This window comes from Ambystoma mexicanum, chromosome 4q, assembly GCF_040938575.1.
Source record: "Ambystoma mexicanum isolate Mex_15411 chromosome 4q, UKY_AmexF1_1, whole genome shotgun sequence".
NCBI lineage: Eukaryota > Metazoa > Chordata > Amphibia > Caudata > Ambystomatidae > Ambystoma > Ambystoma mexicanum.
In genome coordinates this window covers 390,329,082-390,347,576 of record NC_090928.1, presented here as the reverse complement: position 1 = coordinate 390,347,576, position 18,495 = coordinate 390,329,082, and the positions used below count along the sequence as shown (strand labels likewise).

Genomic DNA, 18,495 nt, shown 5'->3' with positions numbered 1-18,495 from the left:
GGCCGAGTGGAGATAGCCGCCTTCAACTGAAAATAGTTCAGCAATTGTAGTGAAGTGTCCCCAATATCTACTTTAATGTCACCCCAAGTAATAAACCGCTCACCCACGCGAAGATCCCCTATCGTGAGAATGTGGGCCCCGCTCCAGACTGCCTCCACAGCCCTATCTGTGGTGGGGGCCACTGCCAACATGCCCCACAGTGGGAGGCATTTGTCGTATGGGGCAGGAATTTCCAGTCGTTTATTCAACTTTCCTCAGGCCTCCCGGGTCGGACCCACCGGGTCTAATGGGTGTGAGCATCAATATGCATTTCCCACAAGCAGCAAAGGTAAAGACGAGGGGCCCACTTGCAATTGTTCCAGTCTAACATGTGGCACATCTGGTTGCTCAGCAACTCAATGGGTTGCGTAGTGTATCTGTGCTGTCAAATAATACAACTCGAAATCTGGGGCAGCCAGTCTTCCCACTTCATAAGGGCGTGCCAGGTGTCCCCACTTAATTTGAACCTGTCCAACAGCCCCAAGAAAGGAGGAGCATGCACCAGTGAAGTCAGTAAAGAAAGCACGGCCGGGACACATAGTTTGGGTAGCATAACCATCAGTGACAGTCTCCCGGCCAGTGATGGCGGGAAATAACCCCATCTCAGCAGTTTGGCTTTTAACAGATAAATAGGACCCATAATTCGAATCAAATGTCAGTGAAGCTGATCTGGCAATTCCGATCCCCAAGTAATGAACGCTGTGTGAAGCCCTTGTGAGCCCCATCGTATCCACCAACGTCTGCGTATTGTCGGTCAGAGGGAATATCTCAGACTTATTATTGTTGAGATGGAGACCAGTGTATTTTCCGAAGTCCGACACCGCCCCCACAACTTTAGCCAGGTAGATCTCAGTGTTCTGTATGTATAAAAGGATGTCATTGGCGTACAATGATATCATTTTGGATTTCCCACCCAGGCTTATGCCCGCTCTGCTATATTTGTCACAAATCCTATCTGCTAATGGTTCACTTATTAAGGCGAAGAGTAAGGGCGAAAGGTGGCATCCTTATCTTGTTCCACCTGGAAACCACAGTACCGGGGACAGCATCTCATTCACACGCACACGGGTGACCCGTTCTGTATATAACAGTTATTAGACAGAACCTGGAATAAAAATGGCCAGTAGACCACATCAAATGCTTTCTGCATGTCTGGGGAGACCGTCACGTCTTGTGATTCGGGTGGAACCTGAGCCAGTAAATTTCATAATCTTCCTATATTGAACGCCGAAGACAGCCCCGGTATGAAGCCAGATTATTCTGGATGCACCATGTGGACCATCAAGGAGGGGAAGGGGGGGGGACAGTCTAGTCGCTAGGACTTTAGCATAAATCTTGGCATCAAGATTTATTTGTGCTAATGGTCTGTATGAACCACACTCATCCACCGCTTTATCCGGCTTGAGTAGTAATATTATAATAGCTTCTTGAATAGTCTCTGGCAGAACCCCTTTCAGGAGCGCTTCCTGCCTAACCTGTAGCATGTATGGAGCCAACACTTCTCTATATTCCTTAGACAATTATGTGCAATATTCATCCAACCCCGGCGCCTTACCACTGGGGAGATCCATAATAGTTGTTTTAATGTTCTCCACCGTTATCGGGACCACTAACCCCTCGCTAGCCTCTCTAGATTGTAGGGTATTCGGTATCCCTCACAAATGTTGCTCTTTCTCAGTGGCAGTAGTGGTTCACTTCGGCTGATAAGAGGGCTTAGTGAAATTGGTAAAACACATCATTGATGTCCTAATCCGTGTGCGCTATAGACCCATCTTGCCTCCTAACATATGGGATGTGTGTGTTCCCAGCTTATGTCCAACATGATCAAGCATCCGACCGGACCCATCCGCCTACGTATAGCTTCTCGCTGCTATTTGTAATGAAGCCTATGGTGCCATCACTAAACCTCAGCCTAAGATCTCCTCCCATATATCCAGGGGAACACAGCTGCTACCTGATCCTAACCCTGGGGGTGGTAACATGAGGGAGGGTCACATGGGAGGAGATGGCTGCCAAGGGGAAGTGCTGACTCCTTTAGGAGTGACGCAGTATTCATCATCTTCTGAGGATGAGATTCCCATATTTCCCAAATTGCATACTGTAAGTGCCTCCCAAATAACTACCCAAGCACATGCTATAAAAGGCATGCTAAACAGAATAAGATTGGTGCCTTGGGAGTTCAGGAACTAAAGCTTGTTACGATTCTGTCTTAAACAGAGATCCTAGCCCTTTCATATCCTCCCCCAACTGTGACAACTCTCAGTTCACAAAGCAGTTCAAACTAAATATAAAAAGACCAAAGCCACTATGGACTTCGGGATCCATAACGCCTGTGGTACTGGGACGAGGCAGAGGTACTCTGAGTCAATGAGGAAGGTACCATTGAGCATAATGAGCTGTCTAGTCGTTGCAGTGTCGAGGCACCTGAGCGGGACATTAAAACTCAGGAATGAGTTGCAGCTGAGAGCAGGAGACGCTGAAGGAGTAGCAGAGGCAGCAACAAGTCTGAATGCAGGGTTTGCCACGAAAGCAGAAGGAGCGCCAGCTGAAGCAGAAGTGGGAGAAGGTGTGTGGGTGCGCAGAGAGAGAGCAGCAGGAAGCAATGTTGTTGATGGCTACAGGAAGGGAAACCCAGCTGTATGGGAGACGAGCTCCCAACACGCTGTAAGCCGCTCCGGTGAAGAAGTGGAAGGGAAGACTCCACAGAGCTGTCAGAGCTCCAACGGAGAATTTTGCTTACTGCAACAGATATGCGGGAGCTGGTAGAAGAGCGGACAGACCACAGAAGATCTGCCGCAGGGCCAGCAAGAGAAAAGCAGACGCCAGAGAAGACCAGTGAGTTGGTCTGAAACCACAGGTGACTTGGGGGCGCTCCAAACAAGACAATTAGCAGAAACTAATATTTGTGAATACTGAACAAGTTAAGCAAGACAAAGGCAGCATGGGCGCAATTACTCTCATATGGGACACCAATTGGGGGAAACCTGTAACCTGCATTGCCAACAGCCAAAATGCTACAGAGGAGTAATACAGAGGCAACAAGGGCAGAATTCCCCTTTTATGGGATACCAACTTGGGGAAATCTGCAACCCACATTGTCAAGAGACTATAAAAGGAAGAAGCTATTGTTCAAACCTCCTCATATAGGATACTGGTGTGGAGAAACTTGGAACAAATATTACCACGAAGCACAATTGTAGATGTAGGAGTTTTATCCTGGCAGGCGAGTGATCCAGGAAAGGGACCAATTGAAGTTCGTCCTGGCAGGCGAGTATACCAGGTAAAGAAGAAGATGATTTGAAGAAGTGCGTTTATGGAAAAAGGTGTGTTGGAAAGATGAACAAGTTACTTACCAACTGTAACGTTCTTTAGATTGGATATTCCTCCCACGTATTCCTCATCTTATGATAATCGTATCCCAGCTTCAGCTGCTTCGGAAAAAGTTCTCCGGGGGGGCCTCGCTGTGTTCGAGACCGCGGAGCCGATGCCCCTTGAGCTCAAGCACTTTATACAGCGGATGACATCGACGCCCGACGGCAGCCCTCGAGGGACATCGAGTCTGCGGTCTCGAACACAGCGCCCCCTGGTGAAAGTTTTTTCTGAAGCAGCTGAAGCTGGGATACGATTATCATAAGATGAGGAATACGTGGGAAGGCACAATCTATTCAAACTTGTTAATTCTATCACCTTTTTGACAAACTGTTGCATCATCAAAAGTAGTTGCTGTGCTATCCTGACAAAAGTTGTTCATTTGAAGAATAAGTGTGATAGACTAATAATTGTTTGCCATTCTGAAGAGAACAATTTCCTTTGTTTATGAACTTGTGTTTTGTGAGACAGACATTTGCTTTACCAAAAAGGAAACTGTGGGGGGCGTGGCTTGGAGCCATGGCGGTCGGAGCGGCTCAGGGAGAGCTCCCAGCTGGTACCACGCGCTATCTCATAATGCTGTGGTGAGAAACTGATAGAAGTACTAGCTTGCAGCGGGTCTGAATGCAGACTTTTAGCTCTCGAGACCACCGGGTTCGGTGCTTCTCGGGAGTTGAGCCATGCGGCAGGGCGGTGAGGTCGCTGGCAGCAAGATGGCGGACCCCCTCCTGAATCGGGTGTAGATGACTGCAGGAGTGGCCCGAGGAAGATTGATCCCCCGAGGGGCTCTGCTGCAGCGGACTGTTGGTGATCGCCCCGGGTGCAGATATTAGCCCGGACGCAGGGCGAGGGGAGGGGACCCACGCTCGATAGCAAAGCCCCTGAAGCGCTGCCAAATCATACGCGGCCCGAGCCTCTGTATATTCTGAGCAGCGGGAAGACAGCGTAGCCGACACAAAGCTGGGCAACGTCGCCACCAAGTAGCATACGCGGCCCGAGCCTCATCATGTCCTGAATCCGGGAGATCCACACAGCCGCTGCGAATCCAGGTAGCAAAACGGCCCAATATCACACGCAGCCCGAGCCTTCCCACGGCACCCCCACCTCAACGGAGGTGGTGGACTCTGATCGGAAGGTTGAAGGGGAGCGGAGGCCCGAGGGACCGGGGGCCCCCATTGTTGAAGCAGGCGCAGCGGTCTCCTGAGTCGGCCAGCCACCGGAGGCTTCCATGCTCTGAGTTTCCTCACGAAACCCCCACCTCAATGGGGGCAACAGACTCTGTTGGTGGGTCGTGAGGGGAGCGGTGGACTCCTGAGGAGAGCAGCCACCTGCGGCCTCCAGGCCTTGTCCACACTGCATGCCCTCGCCCAGCGGGCCGGACCGCTTGATGGGTCTCCACCCCTCACCTGCAGCTATACGGCCGGAGCACAGCTGGGCAGAGGAGCTACCCAACAGCATACGTGGCCCGTACCTCTTCACGGCGCCCCCACCCTTGGGGGGATAATAGACTCTGACTCTGTCTGGGAGCCATAAAGGGAGAGGGGACCCAAGTGTCTGGAGGCCCCCCTTGCCGGGGCAGGCGGGGTAGTCTCCCGGAAAGGCCACCCACTAGCAGATGCTGTCCCACACCGCACTGCACATCTAAGCCCAGGGAGTCGGGCTGCAGTGCCCAGCAAGCGCTTCACTCGGAGGTGGCCCCACTGTATCAGTCTCCATGGAGGGGCAAACCATCCCTCAGGGGTGACAACTAGCCCCTGCCGGACAACAGCATACTACTACGGCGGGATCCTGATCTTCCTTCTTGGTCAGCTCCACAGGACCCCACCTGCATCAGCTTAACCACCTCGTCTTCCACCAGTTGGCATTGTCGGACCTGTAATATCCTACACAGAGTGGGGGTCGCTCCCGTTGAGACCCCAGTGGATCCCTGCCTGGGTGGTGCTCCACCACGCACACCTGGCTATAACCTTCTCTGTCTTCCGGTCTGACTGTCTGCCTCACAACAGTAGAGCACTGTACCCCAGCCTGAGGCATGGCCCTGAACCCACAATGGCTAAAAAAGCAATTAAGCAAGCAGGCATTGCAACCTTATTATCCACCCCAGCACTAGACAGGTCCAGGAGAGGGGACCGCCTGGAGCCAGGGAAAGCTAACACCGAGGGCATGCACGCAAGCCACCCCAAGGAGCCCAGTCTCAGGCGGTCACGAAGTCGGACGCCCAGGACCTTCTATCGGCATTGACTAAAGAATTCCAGAGGGGCACCGAGGAGGTGAAGAGTACAATTACAGTGTTGGATGCTAGAGAGGGGGAACCACTCTTTGTGAGCATGACTACGAGATCGAAAAGGGGGCAGGAAGGCTGGCCGCATTGGAGGCCAGGTGCGAGGCCCTCCCACTGCAATAACATACGTCTGAGGGGGATCCCCACCTTCGTTCCGGAGGCTGATTTGGAGCGTTATGTGAGTGACCTCTTCCGCTTCATCCTGACCCTGCCGGATGACTCTCCCCTGGTGCTTGACAGGGTCCACAGAACCAGATCCAGACCCAACTCCTCTGTCCCACCGGACGTCCTTGCAAGACTGCATTACTTTAAAGTGAAGGAAGATATCATGTTGGAAGCAAGAGGTTCCCCACGAATACTGTTCAGGGATGCCTCTATTTCCCTGTACCAGGATCTCGCGTCCGTTACGCTTCTGAAAAGGAAAGCGCTGAAGTCAGTCACGGAATGGCTGAGGCAGAAAGGTGTCCCGTATCACTGGGGGTTCCCCCACCTCCCTGATATTCGCTTGGAACGGGAGCACCCGCCATATACGAAATGTGAACGAGGCGGGGAGGCTGCTGCACCCAGATGCAGGGGAGGGGACCAACAACGAAGAGGCGCCCTCTGAACAGGAGGAACCGAAGGACTCCCACCAATCCTGGTCTCGAGTCGAGAGGCGACGCCGGAGTATCAGAGGCCCCCCGCTCAAAAGCAAACGACCCAGCAAGGATGGCTAAGGGGGGGTGGCACTAGACCGCTGGTTTCTCAGAACCGATAAGTGCCATCTAGAGGACTAGACGCTTGCCACAGCCACGCAGCGAAACCCCTGAAGCAAGTTGACGCACCAATCACACACTCAGCTCTCACCACCTAACAGCAGAGGCCACAGTGCCTCGACCGTAGAAGGCAGCGTTGGCCCAGCCAGAGTCCCCGTTGGTCGAAGGCTGGCCGAGATTACCAAGTTCTGTTTTTTAAGGGGGAAGAAGGGTTGACACCGTAGAGGGACTCAAATCATCAATACAGGGCCCAGCCTAACCGACAGCTACTCTTACAGGATGGCGGAACATGGAGAAAAGCAGCATCAATTATCCACAACGCTAGCACTCTGGGATGGGGGCACCCACTAAAAATCTAACCATGATCACATGGAACGTCCAAGGCCTGAACTCCCCCAGGAAACGAAAGTCCGTGGAACATCACCTAGCCCAACTGGAGGCAGATATTGTTTGCCTACAAGAAACCCATCTCCTGGTTCCGGATGAGCAGCGAATCAGGTACCGTAGATTCCCCAAAAGATACTTTGCATCCTCCGGACAGAAAAGAGGACGGGTGGCAGTCCTGCTCAGCCAAGCAGCGGGTCTGTCGAAGGTCACAGTCAAGCGAGATCCCGAGGGTAGGCTCTTGCTGATCAAGGGCCTCCTGGTCGAACTCCCAATCACCATTGCTGCAATTTACTGCCCAAATGACGCCCAGGAGCGCTTCCTACGCAGGGTTCTCCCAGTTATAACTGCAAGTTATAAGGCAAACTGCTGATCGGGGGGGGGGGGGTTTAACCTCACCCTGGACCCCACCATTGACAAGACCTTACCGCCCACTGGAACAGATTTCTCGAAGGCACTGGGGTTCGCGGAATTCCTGAGGGAGACGGGTACAATTGAAGCATGGAGGCTGGGGAATGACAAGGTCTGTGATTACACCTTCTTCTCACACGTTCACAGGGGTCGTTCCAGGATAGACCTCTTACTTGTCTCAAGTGTTCTGTTCCCCTGCATCGTGGACATCCACATAGGTCTAATGGTAATTTCAGACCATGTCCCAGTAATAGCGCAGCGCCAAACGGAAGGCCTACCAAAGCTGCCGCAAAGGGCCTGGAAACTGCAGGACTACCTCTTCTCGGATATAGCAGACAGCTAGGAACTGTCAGAAGCTTTGGTCAACTGCTTCACAGAAAATGTGGGTAAAGGATCCACGGAGGCCATGGGGTGGGTGCTATGAAGCCCGTAATCCGAGGAGTTGCCATAAATTGTTCGGTGGCACACAGGTGCAGACATCAACTCAGATTAGGGGAACTGGAGACGGAGGTGGCAGAGAAAGAAGCGATCCACAAAAAACAGTAAGGTCATGGAATGAACTACGTAAAGCTAAAGTAGTCAATGAAATGCACCTGGCGGATCGGACAGGCCAAGCCTTAACATACACGAAGCAGTATTACTACCTAAACAGCAACAAGGCCAACCGCCTGCTCGTGCATAAGCTTAAGAAACTACATACCAGAAACAACCCCTGAGTCCTACGGGACCGAGATGGGAAACCGCGCTGCTCGAACCCCGAAAAGATGGCCATAATGACCAAGCACCATAGGAATGTGATGTCAGGGAGGCCTACAAGCACGGAATCACATGCTGAGTACCTGCTAGCAGTCCTGAAGCTGCCTCATTATCTGCAGATCGACTCCCTGGAAGATCCTATATCCCCGGAGGAGGTGACCGAAGTAATTCGCTCTATGAAGATACAAGCCCATGGTACAGACGGTCTGCCCGCACCATTTTATAAGCAGTATGTCCACATACTGGCCCCCCACCTGGCCTCTCTTTTCAACACCTTCCTGGAAACGGGCTCGGTTACCCCTTCCATGGAGGAATCTGTCACAGTCCTGATCCCGAAACCCGGAACTCTGTTCATCATACCGCCCCATCGCCCTGCTGAATGTGGACTCTAAAATCTTCTCGAAACTTCTTGCACGCAGGCTTGCCGGACTCCTCCCAGATCTCATACCCCCGGACCAAACAGGCTTTATCCCGGCCCGCAACACTCTGGACAACATCAGACGTACCTTAAACGTCATCCAAAAGGTCAACATAACTGGAGTGGAATTAGCGGTGGTATCACTCGACGCACACAAGGCGCTCGATATGCTGGGTTGGGGCTACATGGGGGAAATACTGCAGCACTACGGGGTGGGACCCAAATTTCTGAAATGGACGGTGGCAAACTATCACCACAACCCTCAGAATTAATGGTGCTACGTCCCCCAGAATCGAGATGAACAAGTTACTTCTTACCTTGTAACGTTCTTTCGATGGGATGTTCCTCCTATGTATTCCTTATCTTTGATAATTCGTCTCCAGCTTGCTAGCCTCGGAATTTTTTCTCTGTAGAGGGCACTGCGCGTCGACATCCGCCAAGTCGACATCCCTCGACAGCCACCGTATCGACGCAGACGTCACCATGGCCATAAATAGCGTCTGTTGCTCAGTTCCGTTTTTCCGCGCTTCGTGGGGCCTCGGAATATCGTTGCTCAGTTCAGTCAGATAAACCTCTTATATTTACTCGATAAAACCAACTCGTTCTCGATGGCTTCTTCGTCCGAACCGACGACTCCGCGATCCGGCTTCAAAAAATATCGAGACTGCAGAAAGAAAATGTCGATAACGAATCCTCACAGGATCTGCTTTTGGTGCTTGGGAGTCGAGCACCATTGTTCGGAGTGTGAGGACTGCATGTCCATGACGGCGAAAGCCTTGGAGGAGCGCAAGGGGAAGCTCGAGAGAGGTAAGTCAGTCAAAACCTCCTCGAAAGTTTCTTCGGCTGAGTCGAGACATTCATCTCCTCGCCGTCGAAAGCATTCCCATTCTAGGTCTCGAAGTAGCTCCCACAACTCGTCGAGATCTAGACACTCAAAGAAGAGACGTCAAAGATCCCCTTCTTCGTCATCTTCTGTTTCCCCAGAAAGGGTCTCCTGCCTCACAAAAGACAGCTCTCAGGGTGAGTGGGAGGAATTCAGGAAGAAAATGCTAAGCGTCTTCGAGAAAGCGGCATCGACCCCCTCGAAGAAAGCTGAGGGTGATACCCTGAGTGAAAAACCCCAAAAAATCGAAACGCTGCGAGTCGTTCCACCCGGCGAAAGAGTCCACCCGAGAGCACCACGGGCCATCGGGTAAGAAGGCACCATCTTCGACACTGTCGTCAAAGATCCCTTCGACGCATGGATCGGCGCCATCAACGCCGTTGTCGAAGGGTTCTTCGACGCATCAGGCACATCCATTGCGGCATTATGGGAAGAGTTGGACAGCTTTAAAACAGCCTCTGGGTTCTCGATCAACCCCACGAAGTCGGCGGCACTGGGCATCAACATTCCTAAAGTAATGCTGGATTCTCTGTCGGCCAGTCTCCCCATTCCGTGGGCCAGATCCCACCTCAGCTGCCTGGGCATCAGATTGCCTAAGCTAGTGGAACGCACGTACAAGCTCAATTTCCCGTCCCTGTTCAAGGATCTGCAGTCGGACATGGCCGGTTGGCAAGACCAGGAGAAATCCTGGATGGGAAGGATTACGGCACTAAAAATGAACTTGGTTCCCAGATTGGTATACCACTGCCAAGCCCTTCCAGTAGCAATCCACAAGAAAGCCATGCAGAAAGTTCAAGCAAGCATGCTGAAATTCATATGGGGGGGGCAAAAGGCCACTGGTGGCCAGGAAAGTCCTGCTCAGGAGCCACGGATCTGGTGGCTTGGGGGCCCCCCGAGGTGGAGAGGCACTGCCTTGCTGCCAAGCTCTCAGCAGCGTTTATGTGGCAACCGGGCACCAACAAATCCTGTTGGCTGAAGTTGGAGGAGGACTGGAGCCCCTACCCATTGGAATCCCTACCACACATCACATGGCCCAAACATCTCTCAAACGCGGGGCCCCTCATGTCGACCAGGAACACAATGAATAGTTGGAAGCAGGCGGCCAGGAAATGGAATTCCAAGAGCACGGTGGGCCCGCTCTCCCCAGTCTGGGGAAACCCGGACTTCACGCTAGGGCAAAGGGTCTTTTCCAAGTGGAAGGCAGGCGGCTTGAAGTATGTAGCAGACTTCTTCGAGGGGGACACCCTACTCGCCTTCGAGGACTGTAAAAGGAAATTCCAGGTCCCGGAATGCGAGAGGTTCTGCTATGCCCAACTTCGGCATTGGCTGTCACACGACCCGATCAGAGCACAAGGGCACAGAGAACTTACTGCGCTGGAACGGACACTAACAGCAGCCCCGCCCAGGAGGAAGATCTCGACCCTGTATAGGTTACTAGACAGGGCGGCCCCTGACTCTAAAGAGCCCTGCATGGAACGGTGGGAGCAAGATGTAGGCAGAGAATTAGACATGAACAGCTGGAATCGCATTTGGGCAAGAACTCACAAGACCTCCAAATGTGTCACAAACAAAGAGGGGGCTATTAAGGTTTGTTATAGGTGGTACATCACACCAGAAATCCTACATAAATGCAACCCCACCATACCAACACACTGCTGGAGAGGCTGCACGGACACAGGAATGTTGTTCCACCTCCTTTGGTCATGCCCGAAGGTGGAAAGGTTTTGGAGGGAGGTCTTGGAACAGATCTGACTCGGTTACAGGTCATTTGGTAGAAAAAAAAGGTTGACGGGACAAATGGTCGACGCAATTTGGTCGAAAGACAAATGGTCGAATTTCTTTTTTTGTGTATTTTCACTTTTTTTTGGGGGGGGGGAGGGGGATCCCCTCAACCCCCTTTTTTTGCTTAAAAACCCTTTCTTTTCCTAAACGAAAACCTGAAAAATATATATAAAAATAAAAAAAAAAATTCAACCATTTGTCTGTCGACCAATTGTCTGTCGACCAAATGACCGGACAGCGTCTGACTCATTACAGGCCTAACGATCCCGTGGGATCCGGGAATCGTTCTGCTGGGGGACACGGGGAGGGTCAATTCCAGATGACAGGCAATCTGGCGGATCTCTGCATGCATTTGCTTACTGCAGCCAAAATCTCAATCGCTAGGCTGTGGAAACTCCCGGAGGGCCCAGCGATCCCGTGTGGTGGGTAAAGTGCTGGGATATTGCTGCAGCCGAGAAAATCACTGCCCTCCATTTCGGCAACAGAAGCAAGTTTTATAGCGTTTGGTCCCCATTTTTAGACTATGTGCAGAAATTCCCCGGAGTAGCCAGACAGCCACCATCTCTCCCCTGGTTGAAGAAAATGGACTAGACCCCCAGACCATGATAATAGCTGTCTAACCTACCGCCATGATTGAACTCGTCCCCTGTAACATTGTCCCGAGATTGCTGCGATCCCCCATCCGGTCTACCCCGGTGAACTTCCCCCCAGTCCCTGTTTGCCTCAGTTGAGGCTATGTTGATTTTTGTTTATGTTATACCTCAGCAATATGTCATTAAGAATGGTGAAGCTCTTTTTACAAATGCCAATAAAAAGTCTTGTTTGCAAAAAAAAGGACACTGTGGAGAACAACAGTCATATTAATTGTGTGGCCAATCATCTGTGAAATAGACATTTACTTTACTAAGTGGAAGGACGCAGTTAATGGAAAAGACTTTTTGTGTTGCACTGAACCAAGCTTTTTTCGAATCAGAACTTTGCTGAATTGAACCAGGGGAAAGGACCCCAACCCTGTTCACGAGGAGTACTTTCTAAAGCTTTTAATTTGGAATTGGTATATTATTCTGTTGAACTGAAGACAGCCAAACAATCCTTGTATAATTTTGTTGTGTGTATTAGCGTGAGGGTCAGAGACTATTTTGGAAATTAGGTCATTTTTCTTTAGTTTTAGTTTGCTACATAGGGACATCATTGTTAGGATAGGAAAAGATAGGCGTTTATCTCCCCCTTTTTAAAAAAAATAAAATGGCAAACTTTGAGAAAAGTATATACCTTTGTGGCCGTCTCGCATTTCTGACTCCTCACATATTGGCCTGTCCAGGTGTTGTAATTCCCTATTCGCTGTATCCCTAAACGCACCCAATTCAGCTTTGATTTCTTGCTGTTTCGCAGAGGAGGGGCACTAGCATATTGCTGCTGCAATGTCGAGAGTTTGGACTCGCAAGTATCCAATTCCCTCCTAACGCTCTTAAGGACCCCGAACACAGTAGACATAGCTACCCCTCGAGCATTCACCTTGAAAGCCTGCCACAGTGCCGCAACCGAGGAGACCGGCCCACATTATTATCAAAATAGGAGGATATGAGAACATGTAAGTTCAAGGAAAAGACTGGATTCTGCAGCGCCGCTGGTTTAAAACGCTGCAGTGCAGGTGTGCCTCCCACATTAGATAATTGTATAGACAACAAAATAGGGGAATGGTCCGACAAAGATCACGTTAGCATGGAACACCTTTCAACCCCATTCAGTAATGAACTAAACACGCATCTATATGGTAGTCTATGTTGTAAAATATTCACCGCGTTCACCGACCACCAAACATCAAGCATATCCAAAGTGGACATATTTGTGAGGATAGTCTGTGCTGCTGCTTTGGTTAGCACCCTGGCCGTGTCAGTAGTGTGGTCAAGTGTTGTGCATAATATAGTGTTCAGTCCCTCTGCCCCGCAGACTATCAAGGCCATAGAGTATTTAGCACAGTGACGAAATACCTCATCAAAAAAGTCTGCATCATCTAGGTTGGGTGTGTAAATTTTACTTAATAGAACCTTTTACCGGCACAGGATACCATGTACAATCGCGTATCTCCCATCTCTGTCTGTTCTGGTTTCCAAATGCACAAATTGCAGGGAGTGGTGCACCAGTGTCAAACCTTGTCTGCCTTTTGTCGAGTATGATATAAATTATCAATGCGCAACCCACCCCTGGGCTCTGCTTGCCTGTACCTGTGTCTCCTGTAGGAACAAAATCTTGGGCTCTTCCTATTTGTGTATGCAACTATCTTGCAAGCTTTAATTGGATTCCCCAGCCCCCGAACCTTCCAGCTTAGAAAAGCAACGGTATGCCTCATCCCATCTGCCTGTGCTCTAACTGTAGGTATGTATCTCTGCGATAAACAACCGTATAAGTTACCTCAGCCCATCCTCTGCCAGCCCTCAACAAGTGCATTTTAACATTTACACCCAAACTACTGAACATTCATTCTCCGCTGCCCATCCTCATAGCCAACATTGGCTGTGCCCTCCCTTCCACCCAACTCAACAGAAAACAAAACATTTGCACTTGCATCGGAGACAACCGTTTCTGTGCAGAGTGGGATTAATATGATGCATCCCACGAACCATGGATGCCAGGATACAAATATAGTCACACTAGCCCATGCTAGCATGTTACTATTAACTTGCATGTAGCAAGACAACACTTATCATTAAACACCTTCTTTCACATACTAGAGGAGCTTCCGGCCAGAGGAACAGCCAGTGGAATTGGCGATTCAATGAAGGATACAGCGTCATACGGCACAGTGAGAAAATGGGCTCTGTTATTGTGTTGAATCTTGAGCCATGCAAGGAGCAACATTGCATAAGTGATGTTTCTCTCCCTTAACAGTTTCTTTATGCCAAGAAAAAACATGTTTCTGCTGCACAGCCACCATGAAGTCTGTGTAAATATGGATAGTGTTGGGATTCCAACCTGAGCTCCTTTTTGTCCCTCGCCATGTGCAGTATCAGGTCTCTGTCCCGGTAGTTCATAATACATGCGATAATTGGTCTGGGGTAGTCTACTGGCTTAGTTTTCGCAGCCAGTGCCCTATGTACGCGGTGACCATCCCGGGTTGTCTAGAATACTACAAAGCAGGTCCTCAACCGCAGTCCCCATATTTCCACGGAGTGCATCATCTGGCACCCCAATAATGCAAATGTTATTTCTCCGGGACCTATACTCCAGGTACTGACACTTTGCTTTTATCTGCATCATGTCTCTGGTCAAAACAGTGACGGACCCCTGTAAGTCTGTGACATTATCCTCCGCCATGCTTATTCGCTCCTCCACCTCCGTAATGTGCTGTGTCTCCTTCTGAAGCTGAGCACACATCGATGCCACATTGGCATTAATGCCGTACAATTTCACATTTACGGATGCAAAATCCTGCTGCATTTCCTCAAGCATGCAATGCATATCAGTGGGCACGCCAGTAGTTGAGCTCGGGGGTGGAGGGTCACCGAGGCCTGGGTGTTATCCGTGGTGGCATCAGACAGTCGCAGGGCAAACTTCGCAAATTGATCCACGCCGTCCCATTTCTTGGCACCAACACCCGTAGTCATTCCAAACATTGCTCACTGTGAAACAGGGGCAGGTGGTTAAAATGGGTCTGGCGATGATGTTGTGTGGGTGACCCACTCCCCAGATCCAGGGGGCACCCACTCCCCACAGCACCTCTTCCCAGTAGAAGAAATAATGGTCGCTTGCACCAGCCAATCCCAGGTAGTTATTGCAGCAGACCGTACAAGGGGCAGCACATCCAGTGCAGATCACAAGCCTCTCTGCGGGCCCTTCGGCTCTGACCTTGAAGATATAGTCACAAAGTGAGCTCCTAGCCACTCACACACCCACCAGGTACCTCCACTGTGCACTGGCAAGTGTTGGGCTGCTCTGTCCACAAGTAGGGACCCTTCTCCTGAGCATCATCTGCAACGGCCCCCTATGTGACCAACATGTCACCACTGCACGTCTGGGTGTGTATAAAATAAATTAAATCCTGGCGCTCCCTGCCCTGATCTGTGGGTCTTGTATTTACACGCTGGGCCAATTGGTTTTCCTGCCTGAATCCAGAGCAAGACTCACAGCAGTTTCTTCCTCTGTTCAGGTGGCCAGGGAAGGGACATCACTTTTGGATCCTGAACCTGGCGGCATACAAGCGAGGGAAGACCATGTGAGAGGAGGGTCCTTGGGGATTGGAAAGAGGGTACTTGAGGGTGAGACATGGTATCCCCCCTTTCCTGATAGTGACATGACCTGCCCTCTTCCTCCCATAGCCTTTATGGGCTATTGTCAGTCCTATTCCCTTAACCCCTGTAACTCCCCAGGGAATACTGTGATGAAGAGACGACTAAGAGAAATGCAGATAACATATGTTAAAAACCTGTTTGGTACTGGAACGAAGAAAAAAGTTGTAGAGACATGTAGGTATGAGGATAAGGCATGTCCCACTAATAAAACTCAGGCAATTGCGAATAATTGGGTCCACCTGAAATCCCTTGACAATCAAGTAACATATAAAAAAGGTGGCATTCTCACAAGGAAGTGGAGGTGCAGGAGAGAAGCTGCAGGTGAAGCAGAGAATGTGAAGTAGGCTGTGCAGAGGTGACGAGAAGCCGAGGCGCCAAAAAGAAAACGACTAAGTTCTTGGGATTCCAGCCGGGGGAGCAGTGCCAGTCTGGAAAGCCCTTGTGCGGAAGTGGCGAAGCGCGACCGCTGTGGAAGAAGCCGAGGCGGAGTCTGGCACAGAGGCTGGGGAGTGGTACAGAAAGCACCTGGCAGCGCAGGAGTAATCGTCCGGTAAGCGTCTGTAGGAAGGCAGGACTCTGGGACACTCTGCGAGGGGCTGTTAAGCCTGACGCTCACCAAAAGGAACACTGCGCGTAATGTCAAGCAGAATGCTTGAGTTTTGAATGTCGATCATCCAGAAAGGTTGCATGTGTGAAAACTCTGAGTGCTGCATGTCACGGAAAGGCCGGAGAGCCAGAATTGTGAATGGAACACGTGATATAAGCCGGAAACTTATATACTCTGACGATTACACATGGTATAAAGGAACTAGTGAGCTCACAGCATTAGGAGTGGGCTAATATTGAATGCAGAGTGCATGAAAAGGGCTAATGAGCCCCTACATAAAAAGGTGAACATTGTTGGCTGAATACAAGTGCACCTTGATTGACTTTAGCAAAAAGGGCTGCATGAGCCCACACCATAGAAGCTACATAAATTCTAATTTTGCCAAAGAGAACACTTCAAATGAGAGACTGGAACTTGTGACTCATTGAATACCAGCTGGGAGGGAACTAGTGGTTGGGTGACCTGTGATGGGTGGACCGGGTGATCTAACAACTGCGCCTAGACCAGTACGTTTCCCAAAGTCAACTTTCTTAACATCAAGGCATAATATAATTCACAATCAAATTTGGTTGCTAGTTGCTTGAACTGTGACGGGTGGACTGTGTGGTCTGACGACTGCGCCTAGACCAGAAGCCATTACAAGTTTGTCAAACAGTAAAGAGGTGTGAACATTTGCTATCTTGGGGAAGGGAGTTACAAGACCCCTGTGTGAAAATAGACTTTTACTACATTGTCTTGGGGAAGGGAATCCCAAGACTGCTGTGATGTGTGAAGATGTTGTTACAACTTTGAACATGGAGAAGGGAGACCCCCAAATCTTCATTTTGATGTGAACTGTGATATTTGCAAAGATACAGAAGGTAACTTCAGAACTTGTACTACTTTTGCTGAGAAGAGATTATATTGGAATTGTATTGAAATTGAAGAAAATAACTTTATGGAACTTTGAAGTAACATTTGTTGAACATTTGCTTTGGAACACAGACTTTGGTTGAAAGCATTCCCCCGCTAGTTTTGTTGTAGTTGTGAGGACAGCATAGCTTTTTAACACAGACAGATTTTTGCTTTGGGCTTCCTGACACAGACCTTTTTTTGGATTTCTTCAGACAGGGAAATCCTGCCATAACATTGGGTTAGTTAGGAGTTACACCATCCTGATCATTAATAAAGTTATTGAAATTACACTTTCATTGTCTGTGTCATCTCTCTTGATACCATTTCTGTCTCACACTGGCTCCTTCCCGCATCCAAAATTTGCAAAACGGTGTCAGCTGTCAGCGACGGGCTTGTGTGCATTCAGAGAAGACACCCACTCTGCACAGAGCTTATGAGAGATCCACCATAACGGCTTGCATGCTCAACAGGGCCCCTGAAACATTGGTGCTTAATGATATCCATGCTATGTCTGGAACCTTGCTCTCCATTGAAATGCACGTCTGCTCTCTTTTCATAAAGCCCAGTCTTTGGAGGGGAGCGGGTATGCTGTGCCAAGTCTCATAATGTTGTTGGGTTGCTGTTGTCCTGTGTATGGTGTCTTTGCTGATTGCCATTAAAAGTCGTTCAACCATACACTGGTTATTTTTCCAAGACAAGATGTTAGATAAAAACTTTGCCTTCCCCTTTAACAACTAAGTTACAACATGAATTGTTTCTTGAAGTATACACAGACAACTATTTCAAATGAGCAACACTGAGATCCATCTGGAAAATTGCAGATATTTTGAGCTCTGCTGCTGATCATCACAACATTTACACATTTCACTCTTTTTTTATAGCTGGAACTGCTTGTCTCTGAGTGACAAATGAATGAGAGAACTACCCAAGAAACATGACAAAATTGACCAGACTGCAGATATGCTGTGCCACTCATCAAGATGTTCACCATCCAAATGAGGAGCCAGAGCAAATGGTAAGCGAAAACAAAGATTCTTCCTTTTCTGAAAGCATTCCTGTATTCATTCAAACATGTAAAAATACAGTTTGTGAATGCCAACAGATTGCAGTGACATCTCAACAATACACACCTTGGTGGTTTCTAACATTTTATACATAATGCATAATTCTTTTTTATTTTATTTTTTTATCGAGAGTTGTTTTTTAAAGGAAAAAGAAAAATAATCCAACACCACAAACACACTGGCATTCACTATACAAAATAGCATTTGGAATCACCATTCCAAGATTGCAGGAACTGTTCCACTAGTAACTTCTGTTTTTTGCAAAGAAGTGTGGGAGGCAACAAAGAAGGTGTGTGTGATGTGAGCGATAGGAGGCTGATAATATCAGGGAAAACTGCACATTATGCCTCGGCCAAGATCGTACTGCCAAGAAATCACGATAAAAATGTTTTTTGTTTTTTTACTAAGCAGTATCTTTGCAGCAACTACAGTTAGTTGATCAGGGAATTCCTCAACGAATGTCCACTTTCAACCAACTTAAAAGGAATACTGGAAAATACATTTTGGGTCTAACCTCATGCATTTGTCATCACTAGTTATGGAACATGATCCTTGTCTCACAA

At 49.3% G+C, this 18,495-nt stretch overlaps 1 protein-coding gene across 1 annotated transcript in view; it reads right to left on the bottom strand.

Annotated features, from left to right (window-relative positions):
• Positions 1-18,495, bottom strand: part of ADSS2 (adenylosuccinate synthase 2) — an 888,588-nt gene that overhangs the window by 523,114 nt on the left and 346,979 nt on the right. The gene's annotated exons all lie outside the window — the stretch shown is intronic.